The sequence below is a fragment of the Ictidomys tridecemlineatus genome (genome assembly GCF_052094955.1).
Source record: "Ictidomys tridecemlineatus isolate mIctTri1 chromosome 8 unlocalized genomic scaffold, mIctTri1.hap1 SUPER_8_unloc_1, whole genome shotgun sequence".
NCBI lineage: Eukaryota > Metazoa > Chordata > Mammalia > Rodentia > Sciuridae > Ictidomys > Ictidomys tridecemlineatus.
This window is the reverse complement of record NW_027520958.1, coordinates 532,725-551,056: the sequence shown is the minus strand read 5'-3', so window position 1 is coordinate 551,056 and position 18,332 is coordinate 532,725. Positions and strand designations below refer to the sequence as shown.

Sequence of the window (18,332 nt, the reverse complement as noted above, 5' to 3'; positions counted from 1 at the left end):
ATTTCAGGCTCCATTGCTGTGGCCTGAAGTGAGGCAGATTACCATGGCAGAGAGCCTGGCTTCAAAACAGAGCTTCTCAACTCATGGAGATCAGGGAAATGGTGAGGGGAAGAGAGGACTGAGGAATATGATGTACCCGTCCAGGGAATCAACTCCAATGGCCTACCCTCCAACTAGGCCCTACCGCCCCCACAGTTTTGACCAACTCCCAATAGTCCTGTCCAATCATGAACCCATCAGTGGATTGATCCACAGATGACGTTAGAGCTCAGGATTCGATTCACCTTTCTGTAGAGTCCGTTCTGAATGCTGGTAGATTGGGGTCCAAGCTTTCAACACATGACCTTTGGGCAACATTCCAGATCCAAATTATAGCAGGGTGCCTCCTTCTCTTTAGGTGTTCTGTGTTTGTTTATTGTTTTCAATCACAAATAATGATCCTTTTTCAGTGTAAGACCTATCACATTTGGCTTGAATCTGGTTCCAGTGGTGGTTGCTCCTCCTGCTGAAAGGCATTTCTGATCACTCAAGATTCAGTCTTCTGGCATGGTTCGCTCTGACCACAGCTGTTTGTCATTTTATATTTCTATTATGAGAGAGAAACCTACCTACTGTATTCGAAACTGACCATCCAAATGAAAGCATTTCTCTTCTTCCAAAGAGAATGTTTGGAATGTTCCTGGAAGCTATGGGGGATATGGAGGGAAAACCCCGGCTCATTCGCGAGCACATGTGACAAAAAGCATCCAATAATCATAAGGGTATCCTTATACATATATTCAGTGCCCAAAAAGCACAAGGTATTGTGATAGATACTGTGAACAACATAAAGCTGTGTTATATACATTTCCTGCTGTGAAGTGCAATTGAATACAGTCAATCAGTGGAGAAGATGTTCCATAGAGTGATCCTTGAATTATAGTACGAGGTCAGCCATTGACGACTGTGGTGGTGAGGATCTCATATGGGGCAAAAGACTGAGTAAGAAAGAATAAGCCAGAAGTAGAGAGCCCTTAATAATGTGGCTTTGTTAAAACACCGTTGAAGGTTAAAATAATGAAAGCTTTTTGAGTCTATAAACATAGGGTGATAAATTCTATGCAAGACATTAAGTTTGTACTTCTTTTAATACCTCATAATTCATTCAAACATTTTCTTATAGATTTCAGTAGAATTTTTAAATCTCTTCAATGTGGGCCTCGTCTCTTCTTGTCTCTTTTTTTAAATTTTTATTGGTTGCTCAAAACATTACAATGATCTTGACATATCATATTTCATACATTTGATTCAAGTGGGGTATGAATTCTTACTTTTACCACGTGTACAGTTTGCAGGATCACATTGGTTATACGTCCAAGTTGATACATACTGCCATACTAGTGTCTGTTATATTCTGCTGCCTTTTCTATTTATTCCCTCCCTATCCCCCCTTCTGTCCCCTCCCCTCCCATAATCTCTCTCTACCCCAGCTACTGTAATTCATTTCTCTCCTTTTTTCCCCTTTCCCCTCACATCGTCTTATATGTAATTTTGTATAACAATGAGGGTATCCTTCCATTTCCATGAAATTCCCCTTCTCTCTCCCATTCCCTCCCACCTCTTGTCCCTTCCAATTGGTAATCTTCTTTTCATGCTCTTCCAGCCTGCTCTGTTTTGAGTCCCCCTCCTTATATGAAAGAAGACATTCAGCATTTCTTTTCTAGGGATTGGCTAACTTCACTTAGCATAATCTCCTCTAATGCCATCCATTTCCCTGCAAATGCCGTGGTTTTGTTATTTTTTAGTGCTGAGTAATATTCCACCGTGTACAAATGCCACATTTTTTTAATCCATTCATCTGTTGACTGGCATCTAGGTTGGTTCCACATTCTAGCTATTGTGAATTGTGCTGCTATGAGCCTTGATGTAGCTGTATCCCTATAGTATGCTCTTTTTAGGTCTTTGGGAATAGTCCGAGAAGGGGAATAGCTGGGTCGAATGGTGGTTCCATTCCCAGCTTTCCCAGGAATCTCCATAATGCTTTCCAAATTGGCTGCACCAATTTGCAGTCGCACCAGCAATGTACAAGTGTACCTTTTCCCCCACATCCTTGCCAGCACTTGTTGTTGTTTGACTTCCTAATGGCTGCCATTCTTACTGGACTGATTTGGTGTCTTAGAGTGGTTTTAATTTGCATTTCTCTGATTGCTAGAGAGGGTGGGCATTTTTTCCGTGTATTTTTTGATTAATTGTATATCCTTCTCTGAGAAGTGTCTGTTCAGGTCCTTGGCCCATTTGTTGATTGGGTTGTTTGTTTTCTTAATGTTTAATTTTTGAGTTGTTTGTATACTCTGGATATTAGGGCTCGGCACATTTGTATTTTTAAGAATTGGCATAATCAATGAAATGTTCCGCACACGTTTGTAGGAAGATTAACATAACACTCCAGTGACAATACAGTAGTAGAAGGATTGATTTGGACTGACAAGTTGTTCAGTGAATGATATATTACCCATAAATTTGAATTCTCATTATCATAAGGAAGCAAGGTGAAAATAAGAATTTAAGAGAGTGTTGGGGATGTGGCTCAAGTAGTAGCTCCTTCACCTAGCATGCGTGAGGCATGGGGTTTGATCCTCAGCACTACCTAAAAAAATAAATAAAATAAAGATGTTGTGTCCACTAAAGGCTAAATAATCAATATTTTTAAAATAGAATATAAAATAGTCCATTAATGTTATATACAAACTGTGAAAGTAGATACTTTCGCATCTAGTGACTTTTATAAGTAGGACAAAGAATTAAATGTAGTTCTGCTGTGTATAAAATGATCACAATAAATCACCAATGTAATTTTTTTAAATGGGAAATGTTTTTTATTGTTTATTGCAAACATTACAAAGCTCTTGACATATCATCTTTCATAATTTGATTCAAGTGGGTTATAAACTCCCATTTTTACCCCAAATACAGATTGCAGAATCACATTGGTTACACATCCACGTTTTTACATAATGCCATATTAGTGACTGTTGTATTCTGCTACCTTTCCTATCGCCTACTATCTTCTCTCACTCCCCTCCCATCTTTTCTTTCTACCCCATCTGCTGTAATTCAATTCTCTTGCTTGTTTTTTTCCCCCTTTTTCCTCACACCCTGTTATATTTAATTTTGTGTAACATTGAGGGTCTCCTTCAATTTCCATGAAATTTCCCTTCTCTCTCCCTTTCCCTCCCACCACTTGTCTCTGTTTACTGTTAATCTCTTCCTCATACTCTTCCTCCCTGCTCTGTTCTTAGTTGCTCTCCTTATATCAAAGAAGACATTTAGCATTTGTTTTTTAGGGATCGGCTAGATTCACTTAGCATAATCTGCTCGAATGCCATCCATTTCCCTTCAAATTCTATGATTTTGTCACTTCTTAGTGCTGTGTAATACTCCATTGCGTATAAATGCCACAGTTTTTGTATCCATTCATCTATTAAAGGGCATCTAGGTTGGTATTGCAGTCTAGTTATTGTGAATTGTGCTGCTATGAACACTGATGTGGCAGTATCCCTATAGTACGCTCTTTTAAGGTCTTCAGGGAATAGTCCGAGAAGGGCTATAGCTGGGTCAAATGGTGGTTTCATTCCCAGCTTTTCCAGGAATCTCCATATTGCTTTCCAAATTGACCGCACCAATTTGCAGTCCCACCAGCAATGTACAAGTGTACCCTTTTCCCCACATCCTCGCCAGTTCTTATTGTATTTTGACTTCATAACGGATGTCAATCTTACTGGAGTGAGATGATATCATAGGGTGGTTTTGATTTGCATTTCTCTGACTGCTAGAGATGGTGAGCATTTATTCATGTACTTGTTGATTGATTGTATGTCCTCCTCTGAGAAGTGTCTGTTCAGGTCCTTGGCCCATTTGTTGATTGGGTTATTTGTTTTCTTATTGTCTAATTTTTTGAGTTCTTTGTATACTCTGGATATTAGGGCTCTATCTGAAGTGTGAGGAGTAAAAATTTGTTCCCAGGATGTAGGCTCCCTATTTACCTCTCTTATTGTTTCTCTTGCTGAGAAAAGAACTTTTTAGTTTAAGCCAGTCCCATTTGTTGATCCTTGTTATTAACTCTTGTGCTATGGGTGTCCTCTTAAGGAGTTTGGAGCCCGGCACCACAATATGTGGATCGGAGCCAACTTTTTCTTCTATCAGATGCAGAGTCTCTGATTTGATATCAAGCTCTTTGATCCATTTTGTGTTAACTTTTGTGCATGTCGAGAGAAAGGGATTCAGTTTCATTTTGTTGTATATGGATTTCCAGTTTTCCCACCACCATTTGTTGAAGATGCTATCCTTCCTCCATTGCATGCTTTTAGCCCCTTTATCAAATATAAGAAAGATGTAATTTTGTGGATTGGTCTCTGTGTCCTCTATTCTGTACCATTGGTTCACCCGCCTGTTTTGGTATCAGTACCATGCTGTTTTGGTTACTCTTGCTCTGTAGTACAGTTTGAAATCTGGTATCGCTATACCGCAAAAGATTCACACTTCCTGCTTAGAATTGCTTTTGCTAATATTTCTCAGATACCTGTAGTTTCTAAAACCACTAAGAGGATTTTTATGAAAATTAATTTTATTAATATTTTTATTATATTATATAGTTAATATTAAATGATTTAATCTATATTGAATGCTATTTAAATTGACTTTGTAAATTGTATTAATTTAAATGAAATTTGATGAATTCTTCAATATAAATCAATCTAAAATTTAATCAAAATTAATTTAAAAAATCAATTAAGAAAATAAATTTAAATCAAACAATAGTATTAATAAAATAAATTCAAACAATATTAATTCATAAAATAAATTTAAATTAGATCAATTTATATTAAATGATAATATAATTTATATTTATAAATTTATTAAATTTTATTTGAATTAATTTTAATAAAAATATTCTGAATGGTTTTAGAAACTACAGGTGTTAGAGAAGTATGTGCTATGCAATCTGCTTTTTCTCTTCTCTGATTTCACCTACTTAAGCTAGAATCTTTTGATTATCTTTTACCTTAATTTATGAAAAGGTTGAAACTACTCCTTTTTTAAAGCCTTTCATCTTTCAAAAACTGATGTTAGCTTATTTCTCTCCCCCAATTTTTTTGATCAACAGTTTTAAAAAATGTGTCATAGGCATTATTGTAGAGCCCCCAAAGTATGTAGATAAACAGTCCAGATATTTAATGATATATTCTTACTAATTAACTTTTCCATTGGCAGTGGATGATGTGATTCCACTTTGGGGTTGACTCATAAAAATACTCTTACTTCTGGACATATTTAACATCTGGAAAACTGAATTAATGTGAGGTGACTTTTCTATAGAAAGGGAAATAAGTAAAATGGACAGGGGTCATAGTATTTGGATTAAAAGTAACTTAGAATTTATCCACTAAGCTTCATGATAAGGCCCTCTGCACTGGAATTTTCTTTTAGTACTTGTACCAGGTTATTTGGGATAAACTAAATATTCTCAACATTTTGCAACTTTATATTTCATTTTCTTCTCTAAATCTGAGATCTCCTTCAGGTGGTTTGGATTTTTCATCTTTCCTGTTATTTAAATGTTCCATTTTTATCTTAATGCCATTAAATTTAACAAATATAGTCATTGGAGCTAATGGTTCACTAATGCTGCTCTGTACAGTTGCTTACAAAAGTACATCAGAATTGAAGACTGGTGATGATTACCTGCTACATTGGAGCAAAATTTTATAAACAAAAAGTGCTACAGCAACAACAAAAAAAAATTTTTAACAAGAGCTATATAAAAAAAAAACAAAGAAAAAACTACAACAAGAAACAAAAAAAAAGAAAAAAAAATACCTAGTATCTATATACCTATATATATCAGCTTTTTTTTTTTTGTCTTTTTTGTCTACAAATGCAGAGTTCTTTTCCAAAAGGCCGTGCTGTAAAACATCAAAAAGGGTTATGGCTTCTTTAAAGTTCTAAATATTTAGAAGATCCTGGAGTACAAGTCTGGCACTGTTGTCCGGGGACACTGGCAGTGGTGTGAAGGTGGGCATGAAATCTGCGAAGGATTTAAAAAGAGGATGCCTAGGTCTACCAAGTCCAACTCCAGCTTGGTTAATAAGAGGCACAGCTGTTGAACAAGGAGCCAAGAATGGATTCCCATTGGTGCTTCTGCAACTTCTGAATTCAGCTGCACTGAATTCACTGGAGTGTTATGTTAATCTTCCTACAAATGTGTGCGAAACTACTCTCTAGGGTATAGAAAGAACTCACAAATCTAAATACACACACACACACACAAAATAAATAAATAAATAAAATAACCCATTCAATACATGGGCCAAGGACCTCAACAGACACTTCTCAGAAGATGATATAAAATTAATCAACAAATAGATGCAAATATGCTCATCATCACTAGCACTTTGAAAAGTGAAATTCAAAACTACTCTAAGATTTCAAGTTCAGTCTTAAAGGCTGGAAATGAGCATGTTTCACCTCTCTTTCTCCTTCTACCACCAAATCCTCATAGAAATTAGAAAAGGACATTTGACATGCTCAGTGATCAAAAATAAGAATCAGAATTCTCAAGGACTGAACACAAAAATAGATTATGAAAGAGTAGATCAATTTCAAAAAACAAAAGCAAATATAGGATGTGCAAGAAAATATTCCCTTGAAGAAGTTGAGATGAAACAGGCTGCTTTATGCTTTCAGTATTATATACCAGGGATCAAAGAGCCCAGGACAACAATAAGATAGTTATCTGAGGTACCACACAGTGGGGTAATTAGAGCAAAAACATGGGAAACCCTGCAGAATAAAAGTCATAAACTGAACATCCCTCTCTCAGAACCGAAACAAGGAACCACCAACAAGCAGAGAGGGATTGAGAAGAGCTGTGTAATGCACTTAAGAAGCCTGACTGAGTAGCTATAGCAAGAAGTTGTACACAAAACTACATATCATGTTCAAACACACAGGCTACAGCCACAAAAATTTACCATGCCCTAGACCACAATGAAAAAGCCAGCCAATTCCATTAATGTGTTATCACACAGGCTGCAATTCCTTGTACATCAGAAATTACAAGAATTTTGATTTCTCAAAAGACAAAATTTCATATACAATGAAATTAGGTCCATAGAAACAATGCCAAATAATTGTTAGATTATAGCAAATATCAAGATGGAATTAAATTAAAATACTTTAATAGTCATCTGGTGAGTATGGCAGAAGCAACAGGGATTTAGATATATGTATTTGAAAAGAGATAGAAATCAAATGGCATATGCTTTTAATGTAAAATCATAAGAAAATACCTGGATAGTGGCATGCATCTCCAATCCCAACTGCTAGGAAGGCTGAGACAGGAGGATAGCAAGTTTGAGGCTAACCTCAGTAATTTCTGAGAATCTGTTTCAAAATATAAAATGAAAAGGACTATGAATGTAGCTCAGTTTAGTATTCAATCCCCAATACCACAAACAACAACAAGAAAACATGGAATAGAGAATAGAAGAAATAAGTAAGAAAGAGTTAATATAAAGTTTAAACAACAAATGAACCCAAGGAAACAAGCATCGGGGGCTAGCGAATTAAAACAAAACATGTACTTAAAAGGTTAATAAGATACTTTAGCAAGTATGATCAAAATAAAAAGTTTCAAATAGTTGCCAGAAATGAAATGAGAATCATCAACCATGAGGAGGAGTCGAAAGATTTATAGGAAACTCAGCTTCAGAGCAATGCATTGCTTTATGAAATGTAGATTAACTGAGTTGTTAATTTAAAAAAAATCAGTTATGAATGAATGTATACTTTCTTGATGCCTTCACTACTAGCTCGCAAAAGGGTTTAAAGTTAATAATAATTGATGTATCCCTTGGGAGAATTTTTAAAAGGAGAAAAAAGTAATTCAGGTGTTCCTGGTGCAGAAAGAAAGTGGCTAAGATAATTGTTTCCTCCTTAGGCATGTTAGTGAGCTGTCATTCTCTGTGCCATGGACAGAGAAGGCAGTGTCTGGCATTTCTGCTGAGGCAGAGGCAGGAGAAGCAGTAGTTATTCATGGGGGAAAAGGTACTCCATGCAGAACAAACAAGTAACTTAATGTTATTTACTGGTATTTGTCACCATTGATACCTCTAAAACTCAGAGGGTCATTTGGCTCTTTCTGTTCAAGCTTGAATTTCTAGATCTAAGCTATGAGAATTTTTTAATTCAAAAAATTCTCATAGCTTAGATCTGTCAGATCTGCATAGATCTGACAGAAAGAAAGAAAGTAACTTCTAGTTGTTCTCTTTCCCAGTAGATGCCTAGAATGTAAAAATAATTCTAATGCTAACTTACATAGCTTTTGAGACGATATACACTTTTTAAAAGTATTGATGTTCCTTCACCAGGCTACACTTGCAGCTAATATTAATTCTCCCAAAAATATCATACAACCTCCAAAACTATAAAAATAATCACAATTAAGAGTGAGGAAAGTGTAAAAGACATCAGCTTCAACAGATGCACACTTTAATCCCAGTGGCTGAGGCAGAAGGATCACAGGTTCAAAGCCAGCCTCAGAAAAAGCAAAGTGCTAAGCAATAGTCTTAGTAATCCAAGTTTTCAAAGTAAAACCAATAGTGAGATCCTGTCTCTAAATAAAATACAAAACAGGTCTGGGGATGTGGCTCAGTGGTGGAGAGTTTCTGACTTCAATCTCTGGTACCCACCCATCCCCCCAAAAAAGACATCTACTCTCTTACCTGTTATGTAAATGGTTTACTGTACTAATGTAAATGTTATCTGTTGTTGTTTAAACAGTATAAATGACATATAAATTTTGGCTTCTATCTCAGAGCTGAGAGTGTTAATCTGTAATCCAAATAGAGAGGTGGACAAAAGAGAACTGAGGGGCACTTGCAGTTTGTGGCCCAGGTGGCTCTACAGAAAGGTGAATTGGATCATGAGCTCTAACCTCATCAGTGGATTAATCCACTGATGGGTTCATAATTTGACAGGATTATTAGGATTTGGTAAAAACTTGTAGGCAGTAGGGCGTGTTTGGAAGGTAGGTCATTGGAGTTGATTCCCTAGAAGGGGACATCTCATTCCTCAGTTCTTCCTTTTCCTCGCCATTTTTCTGATCTCCATGAGATGAGCAGCTCTGTTTTGAAGCCAGTCTCCCTGGCTTGTTGATGGCCATCTTCTCCTGGTGTCTTTAAATGGTCTTTCCCTTATACACATCTAGGTCCAAATTTCACCTTATCAGGATCCCAATCCTATCAAATTAGGACTCATTCTAATCACCACGTTTTATTTTAATCCTCTCTTTATAATGTTCTCTCCAAATACAGATACCTTATGAGGCACTGGGGATTAGAACTGCAACATATCTTCTATGACCTTTTAAGCACCCAGCCACGAATTTGAAAGGTCAGGGACAGGAGTGATTTAACAAAGAGTGACCGGGAAACACTAAAATATTGGCTAACTGCCAATATTTATTGCTCTATTATTCACTCTCACAATAATATTTTATTTTTATTTGTATCCCACCTGTAATCAACACATCCTTAATCACTCCTAGTTTTCTCCCTGTTCACCACTCAAAATTGGAAACCCATTTGCAATCTTACTGTTTTTACTGTGGATAATAATTGATAATGTCATTTCTATTTATTGTGATGACTAACATTGTAGATGTCATACCAGGAACTATTTGGTTTAATGCCGTATATTGTTTACATTGGTTGTTGTTATTATTTGTCTCCCACTAAGCAGTGACATACTGCAATCCTTCAGGGACACCATAATCCCACAGGATAGAAACTCTGCTGCCTCAAAACCACACTGTTAGAGTGGACTTCAAACAAAAGTTAATAGGAGGGACAAAGAAGGTCACTTCAAACTGCTTAGGGGAAATATGCACCAACAAGATATAACATTTGTAAATATTTATGCCCAAACGATGAAGCATCTATGTACATCAAACAAACTTCTCAATTTCAAGAATCAAATAGACCATAACACAATAGTACTCGGTGACTTTAGCACATCTCTCCCAAACTCAGATAGATCCTCCAAACAAAAACTAAATAAAGAAGCTATAGAACTAAAAAATACAATTACTAATTTAAACTTAACAAACATACATAGAATATTTCATTCATCAGTGACTAAATACACTTTCTTCTCAGTAGCACATGGATCCTTCTTTAAAATAGACCGCATCGTAGGCCAAAAAGCAACTCTTAGAAAATACAAAAAAAAAAAAATAGAGATAATGCCTTGCATTCTGTCAGATTATGATGGAATAAAATTAGAAATCAATGAGAAAATAAAAAAATGCAGAGTTTCTCACACACCTCTGGAGACTAAATAACATGCTATTAAATGACGAATGTTCATCTGAAGAAATCAGGGGTGAAATTTAAAAACTGCTTAGAGGCAAATGAGAATAGTGACACACATATGAAATCTCTGGGACACTATGAAAGTTCATTACATTGAGTTCATTCATTAAAAGAATAGAAACTCTACAAATAAATAACCTAACATTACATCTCAAAGCCCTAGAAAAAGAAAAACAAATTAACACCAAAAGCAGTAGAATACAGGAAAACTTAAAATCACAGTTGAAATCAGTAAAATTGAAAGAAGAAAATTTTAAAAATCAACAAAACAAAAAGTTGGTCTTTTGAAAAAATAAATCAAACCTTTAGACAACCTAACCAAGAGAAAGGGAAAAAGACCCAAATTCCATGATGAAAAAGGAAATATCACAATGGACACCACTGAAATACAGAGGATTATCAGAAACTATTTTTGAAAACTTATAATCAAATCAAATAGAAAAATATAAAGACAACAAATTTCTAAAGACATATGATCTACCAAAATTAAATCTGAAGGATATAGAAAATTTAATCAGATCAATTTCAAGTAAAGAAATTGAAAATGCTCTCAAAAACCTACCAAGAAAGAAAAGCCTAGGATAAGATGAATTCTCCGAATCTGTAGAATTTTTTTCTTTTAAAGAAGAAGTAACATCAATTCTAAAATTATTCCATGAAGTAGAGAAGAAGGAAAGATTGCCAAACTCATTCTATGAACCTACTATCACCCTAACACCAAAATCAGACAAAGACACATCAAGGAAAGAAAACTTCAAACCAATATCCCTGATGAACATAGATGCCAAAATTCTTAATAAAATATGGGCAAATCACACACAAAAAATATTAAATAGATAGTGCACCATGATTAAGTGAGTTTCATTCTGGGGATGCAATTTTGTTATTCATATGGAAATCAATAAATGTAATTCACCATATCAAAGAATAACATGATTATCTCAATAGATGCAGAAAAAGAATTTGACAAAATTCAGGATTTATTCATGCTCAAAACACTAGAAAAACTAGGGATAGTAGGAACATACTTCACAAATGTTATGTAGATGGAAACTGAGGCCAATATCATTTTAAATGGAGAAAATTGAAAGCATTCCCCCTGACACGGAACCAGACTTGGAAGCTCTCTTTCGCCACTTTTATTCAAGAAAAGTGAAGCAGGAGGCATCACAACACCTGGCCTTAAAATGAACAAACAAACAAACAACAAAAATTCTACATAGCATTGGTACAAAAACAAACATGGACACAATGGAACAGAATAGAAGAAACAGAGACAAACCCAAATAAGTAGAGTGATCTCGCTGTACTGGACAAAGGTGTCCTAAACATACATTGGAGGAAAACTGGAAATACATATGTAGCAAAATGAAATCACCAACCCCCCTCTCATTCTGCACAAAACTCAACTCAATGTGGATCAAGGACCTGGGCATTAGACCAGAGATCCTGTGCCTACTAGATATAGGCCAAATCTCCATCACATCAGCTTAGGAAACAAATTCCTCAACAAAACTTCTAAAACACAAGGAGTAAAATAAAGAATCAATAATTGGTATGGTATCAAACTAAATGACAGAAATACAATGAAAACTATATTGAGATTTTATTTCACTCCAGTCAGAATGGCAATTATCAAGTATACAAGTAATGATAAATGTTGGAAATAAGCATGTTGAGGAAAAGGTTCACCCATATATTGCTGATGGCTGTGCAGCCACTCTGGAGAGCAGTCTAGAGATTCTTCAGAAAACTTGGAGTGAAACCACCATTTGACCCAGTTTTCCCACTCTTTGTTTTATACACAAAGGACTTAAAATCAACATACAATTGACCTACTATGAGCAGAGCTATTAACCAACCTAGCTGCCCTTCCATGGATGAATGGATAATGAATATGAGGTGTATGTTTACATAGGGAATATTACTCAGCCATAAAAAAGAATGATTTTGACTTTTGCTGGTAAAAGGATGGTTCTGGAAACTATCATGCTGTAAATAATAATTATAAAGAGGAGACAGAGACAAGGTGCAGAGGCAGGGAAGGTAGCAGAGTGGCTCTTTGTTTAAGAGGCCACATTTATTTATACCAATAGGTTACATTAGATCATTAGTACCATAACTACATTATTGTTTAGAGTAGCAGTAAGGTTGCTTATACTGCAGTTACATTTCACAGTTAAAATATTCAAGGTTAGGACTTTGTGCAGTTGTCAAGAAAGTCCATTGTCTGAAGTTACTGTTAGGCAGGCAGATCCAGGAGTACCAGGGCTTGATAAAACATTGTAATTATCTATCAAACAAGTTTCTTTATTCCCAGAAGCTATGTGCCTACAACCAAGATCCAGGCTTGATGAGACTCTAACACAGAGACTTCTCAGGGCATTGCAGACCAGCTAGACATTGCACATATATTAGCTACATTATTGGATCCCAAGAGAGGTTGCATGGCTTTCTAAGGGTGAGAAACAGGGTACCTATGATCCCCTGGGAGTTTGCTCACCAGGGAAACACTCCCATGTACATTTCCACAATCAGAATCCTTTCATGTTTCCTTTCTTGTTTCTTAAGGCCTTTCAGATGAATAATAATTTGTCTTTTTGTTAATGTCACCATGGGCAAAAAAGTAGGGCAAACATTGGCAACAGCAAGCACAACATAATAATCCCAATATTAATAAACATGTACCTATGAATAATTGTTTGACCCAAGTAAAGTTGGATAAACAAGAAATTAGCCAATCCAATAAATCTAAACCTCCATTGTCTTCTTGAACCTTTTAAATGATATCTTTAAGGTAGTCTAACTCCTTTGCGATAGAGTACTATTATCACTTAAATTGAAGCAACACATATTATTAAGCTCCTGACATCCTTTATGATGTAATAGCAACAACTAATAAATTGTGGCCTGATTATCAAGAAGAGTTTGATGATGTTGTTTTTGTTCTACATTAAGCATATCAATTGTCATAGAGGTACGATTCATATGTTTTTACAATAGCACAGGCCAGTTTCATAGTGATTTTGTAAGTCCCGACAGCTAATGTAGGGATATCCACTAAGGAAAATGTCAAAAAAAAAAGCATTAAATTTTGTCTTAGAAGGTTTACTGAATCATCACAGTTTTGTTTTAAAAGGCAAGTTTTAAGAATACGATGTGCTCGTTTAACCAAAACCTGTCCAGTAGGATTAGGAGAAATTTTATGAATTAAAATTATATTTTATTGATTACAAAATTGTGTGAAAGTGCAAGAAGTATATGTAGGGGCCTTATCCATTTTTAAATAGATAAACTCGTCCATGGTGGCAAAGCAGAGTAATAAATAAGAAATGTAATCAGATATCTTTTTAGATCTTTGGGCACTAGCCCAAATGAATGCAGAATGAGTATCAATAAAAACATGAAGAAAGGATTAAGGATGAAAAGGAGGGAAATGGGTAATATCCATTTGTCAAAGTGCATTAGAATGTAGGCCTCGTGGATTTACAGATTTTCACATAGGGGCCCAAAAGTTGAGAACAGTTGTTGACTATAGCATGAACCTGTTGAGAAGAGATGGAAAAGGTTTTTATTAGTGATTGAGTATTTTGATGAAAAAAATCCAAGGGATTTTACAGTATCTGAAAATAAAGGACAAAGGGATTTCATAGCTTTATTCGTGCGAGTGTTACCTTCTCTCAAAGGTCCAGGAATTTTGGTGTGACTGTGTTAGGAGAGAGGAAGATAGAAGACATATGGTGCTGCAAAAGAGTTTAAAGGGTTAAAAAAAAGAGATAGTAAGTTGGAATCCAAACAAAGGCAAAACACAGCTATAAAAATAAGAGGAACAAGTTTAGTTATAAATTTAGAGTCTGGGCTGGGATTATAGCTCAGTGGCAGAGTGCTTGTTTAGCATGTGTGAGCACTAGGTTCGATCCTCAGCACCACATAAAAATAAACAAAATACATTTAGAATCTGTAATAATGTTTAAAGTATTAGAAAATAGTCTTGGCGCTAAGATAATGGCAGCTAATGCTCTCACTGTGGAGAGATTTGAGGTAGGGTATAATAGTCCATTTATCATTGATAAGAACAGATATTACTCCTCTTTATTTAATTTTATCTGTATACACCTTTAATCCATTTATAAGAGGAATGGTAGAAATTAAGATGGCTATAATTAAGAAACCTGATATAACAGAGAATCGTCCATCATGAGGCATGTGAAAATCAATTGGTGTTAAAATATCTGTTCATATAACTTGATAGTAGAGGAAATCTGTAAGTATAGAAATATGAAGTTTTTTCTTTTTTTAATATTTTAATATTTATTTTTTAGTTTTCGGCGGACACAACATCTTTGTTTGTATGTGGTGCTGAGGATCGAACCCAGGCTGCACGCATGCCAGGCCAGAGTGCTACCACTTGAGCCACATCCCCAGCCTGAGATATGAAGTTTTTTCATAACTAAGGTGTAAAATATGAATGTCCAGGTCGGGTAAGGATAAAGTTTTGGTATGATTATCAGTAATTAATTGAGCATACATGTCAGTGAAAGGCAAAATATCATAGCCTGAAAAAATGAGGACAGTGTAATTATTTTAATATATTTTTATTATAATTAGCAAATACTGTTGTGAAAGCATAAGGTGTTTTAACAATAACTTTCAATGACAATGGCACATTAGATATTGAAAGTTGATCCACCATTATTGTTGATAATCTTTATTAATTTTTTGTAAAGCCTGTTTTAAAGAAGGAGTTAAATAAAGAAAGGAGTCAGTATCCTTTTTTTAACAACTGGAAAAAATGAGAGATCAGTTTGGCATCAGCTGTAATTTTTAATTTATGTATTTAAGAAACTATACTTATGAAGGTTAATTTCTTTTATGTTAAATTTAATTTACTTACTTTAATTGTAACAAAAAACATAAGACAAACATGATTTATAGTATTAGTCATCTTTGTTGAAGAAAAATTTTACATGTAATGAATATTATATATATTTTTTAGAAATTAAGATGTGATTGTTTGGTCACCTAGGAAAACCCATAAGCCAGAACCTTAAAGACATGTATATTTTTATTTGATTACTTGATTTGAATTAAGTTATTTGGATCCATTTTTTTAATTTAAATTTTAATTGATGAACACTTATTTGTTTAAGTGTCAATTTAATATCAAGTACATAATATATAGATTTAAGACAGGCCTATATAATTGGAAATGTCAGGTATAGAACTTAATAGCCATAATGGATCTTGAAATCAAAGGTTTTATACAGCCAGATATATGTCCTTGATAATTATCATATTCATCCCCAATATAACATGTTTCTATCTTTTTATGATTTATTAAAAGGAATTTTGAATGTATATGAGAGTTAACTCCAGAGAAATTGGCCTTTGTTAAAACCTTTATAGTTAGATAAAACAAGACCAATCAGAAAAATACATCAACTTATATAGAATATTTAAAAATTTACATCGCTGAAATACTTTTTATCGGGTCGAAATGTACTTTCGGCTCAGATAAGAGCCAGTTGAAAGCCTGTGAAATTTTTCAGAAAAAACTTTTTTTTCAAAAAGAAGCTTATACTTTTAGAATGTTTCTACTTTTCTCTTTCTATGTTATAACATTAGGGAGGAACTGGTTAAGAAAGCTGGCTGAAAACAGGTAAGATAGCTAGCTAAGCAGTTTGGATTTAAAAGAGACACTTTTTTCTTTTGTTTTAACAGGTTTTTCATAAGGTAAATCTTGTAGGTCCTGTAATTTACATTTTAAATATAAAGCCAGGAAAATTAGAGATCCAGGAGAAGTTTCAAGGTAAGTAAAACTATTGTAACCATTTTTTCTTTTCTTTCATAATTTTCTTAAATCTGGTGTTGTAGTTTATATACTTTGTGGAGAATTATTTTTTCTTTTTTTCTTTTTGTTTTAAATATTGTAAATCTTGTAACAGTTTCCACACATGGTTGGTTATAAGTAATGATTTGTTTTGGATTGGAAAGGATAGAGCATGGTAGCCACAGGGAGCTTTTGAATACTTGTTTATTTTATTTCCTTTGCCCCAGACCATGGTGGCCTCTTAAGGCCATGCATAAAGCCATACCATAAAAGTATTTATTACCATGACATTAGTATTTGTGTCTTATAACCCTTGACTGCTCACTTAAACAGAGTTAAGTTAGGTCTACTTATAGTAACTGATAAAAATGTTTCAATGACAGTAGAGTCAAACCTTGTATTTTTCCTTTCATTTAAACATTTTAACTCTTTGAATACATCAAAAGGGAACTGTTCATATTGATATTTAGGTTTATTAGCAGAATTTATCTCAATAGGACAGACAGGTAAGTTATTAGACTCCCCTTCCTCCACAGATTGTCCCAAACACTCAGTGAACTGGGATCTAGCTGGGGGCAGCACAGTGCTATAGTAGACCACAGAGGCAATGGCAGTGAGGCTTCTTATGCATGGGAGGCTCTAGGACAGCTCTGGGCAGAGTTAGTTGTTGCCAGGGCTATGTCAATGCTGAGGGAGGAGCAGTGGGGGATATAAAGGTGCCACATAACCAGGCACAGAAGGAGGAGAGCAGGCAGGTTGGGAAATAGAGGTTTTATTAAGCACATCTAAAAAAAAAAAAAAAAAACTTTGAAGCATAGATATAGAAGTTTGTGGCTTCTCATGAAGTGTTTCACCTATTTTCTCCCAGTCCTTTAAATTTAGTTTCCCACTTTCTGGATAAAAAGACAACAAGAGTTTATCTCTGTCCGCAAGGCAGTAAGATCAGTATTATTTATGGTATGTCCAGCCTTGCAAATAAGAGAGAAAGCTTGACCTGATGATGTTGTTGAGTGACAGATAGAGATGGAGAATTACCCATAGCCTACTGATTAGGGGTCAGTACTAGCCGATGAAAGAGATGCATGTCAGAAGCCTGTTCCAGGCATGAGTAAGCTACTCCCTTCCCTATTGCCTGTCAAGGTCAATAAGGGTCTCTATTAAGGCAGATTCTGTTGTCCCAAACTCTCTGTGGATTGAGAGGATTTAGGGGGGAAATAGCTTGTCTTGTGCCCCAACATTGGTCACCAGTTGTAGGGAATAATAATAAAGAAGAGACAGAGACAAGGTGCAGAGGCAGGGAAGATGACAGAGTGGCTCTTTGTCCAAGCTGCCACATTTATTTATACCAATAGGTTACATTAGGCCAGTAGTACCGTAACTACATTATTGTTTAGAGTAACAATAAGATTGCTTATACTGCAGTTACATTTCACAGTTACCATATGCAATGTTAGGAGCTTGGTGGAGTTCTCAGCAAAGTCCATTGTCTGAAGTTATTGTTAGGCAGGGAGAGTAACTGAGCTTGATGAAACATTGTAATTATCTAACAAACTAGTTTCTTTATTCCCAGGAGCTATGTGCTTGCAATCAAGGTCAAAGTTTGATGAGGCTCTAACACAGAGGCTTCCCAGGGCATTACATATCAGCTAGACATTGCACATATATTAGCTATATTACTAGATCCTAAGAGAGATTGCATGGCATTCTAAGGGTGGGAAAAAGGGTGCCTGTTAACCCCCAGGAGTTTGCTCATTAAGGGAACGCTTCTCTGTACATTTCCACGGTCAGAATCCCTACATCATGCTAAGTGAAATAGGTCAATTCCCAAAAAGCAAAGGTTGAATGTTCTCTTTGATATGTGAATGCTAACAGGCAACAAGAGGTAGGGAGGGAAAGAATAAAAATTCAGTAGTTTAGACAAAGGGGAATGAATGAATGGGAGGGAGATAGGATTAGGAAAGACAGTAGAATAAATAGGATATTCCTTTACAAGTTTATATATGAACACCCCACTAGTGGAACTCTACTTCATGTGTAACCATAAGAATGGAATCTTAATTAGAACAAGTTATACTCCATGTATGTATAAT

The 18,332-nt window shown here is 35.2% G+C and overlaps 1 long non-coding RNA gene across 1 annotated transcript in view; it reads left to right on the top strand.

Moving 5' to 3' along the window:
- Positions 1 to 18,332, top strand: part of LOC144372283 (uncharacterized) — a 39,666-nt gene continuing 21,334 nt past the window's right edge. Inside the window, exons 1-3 of the long non-coding RNA XR_013432303.1 lie at positions 1 to 101; positions 14,735 to 14,893; positions 16,134 to 16,221. This is a non-coding gene — a long non-coding RNA (uncharacterized LOC144372283). The remainder of the gene's footprint in view (positions 102 to 14,734; positions 14,894 to 16,133; positions 16,222 to 18,332) is intronic.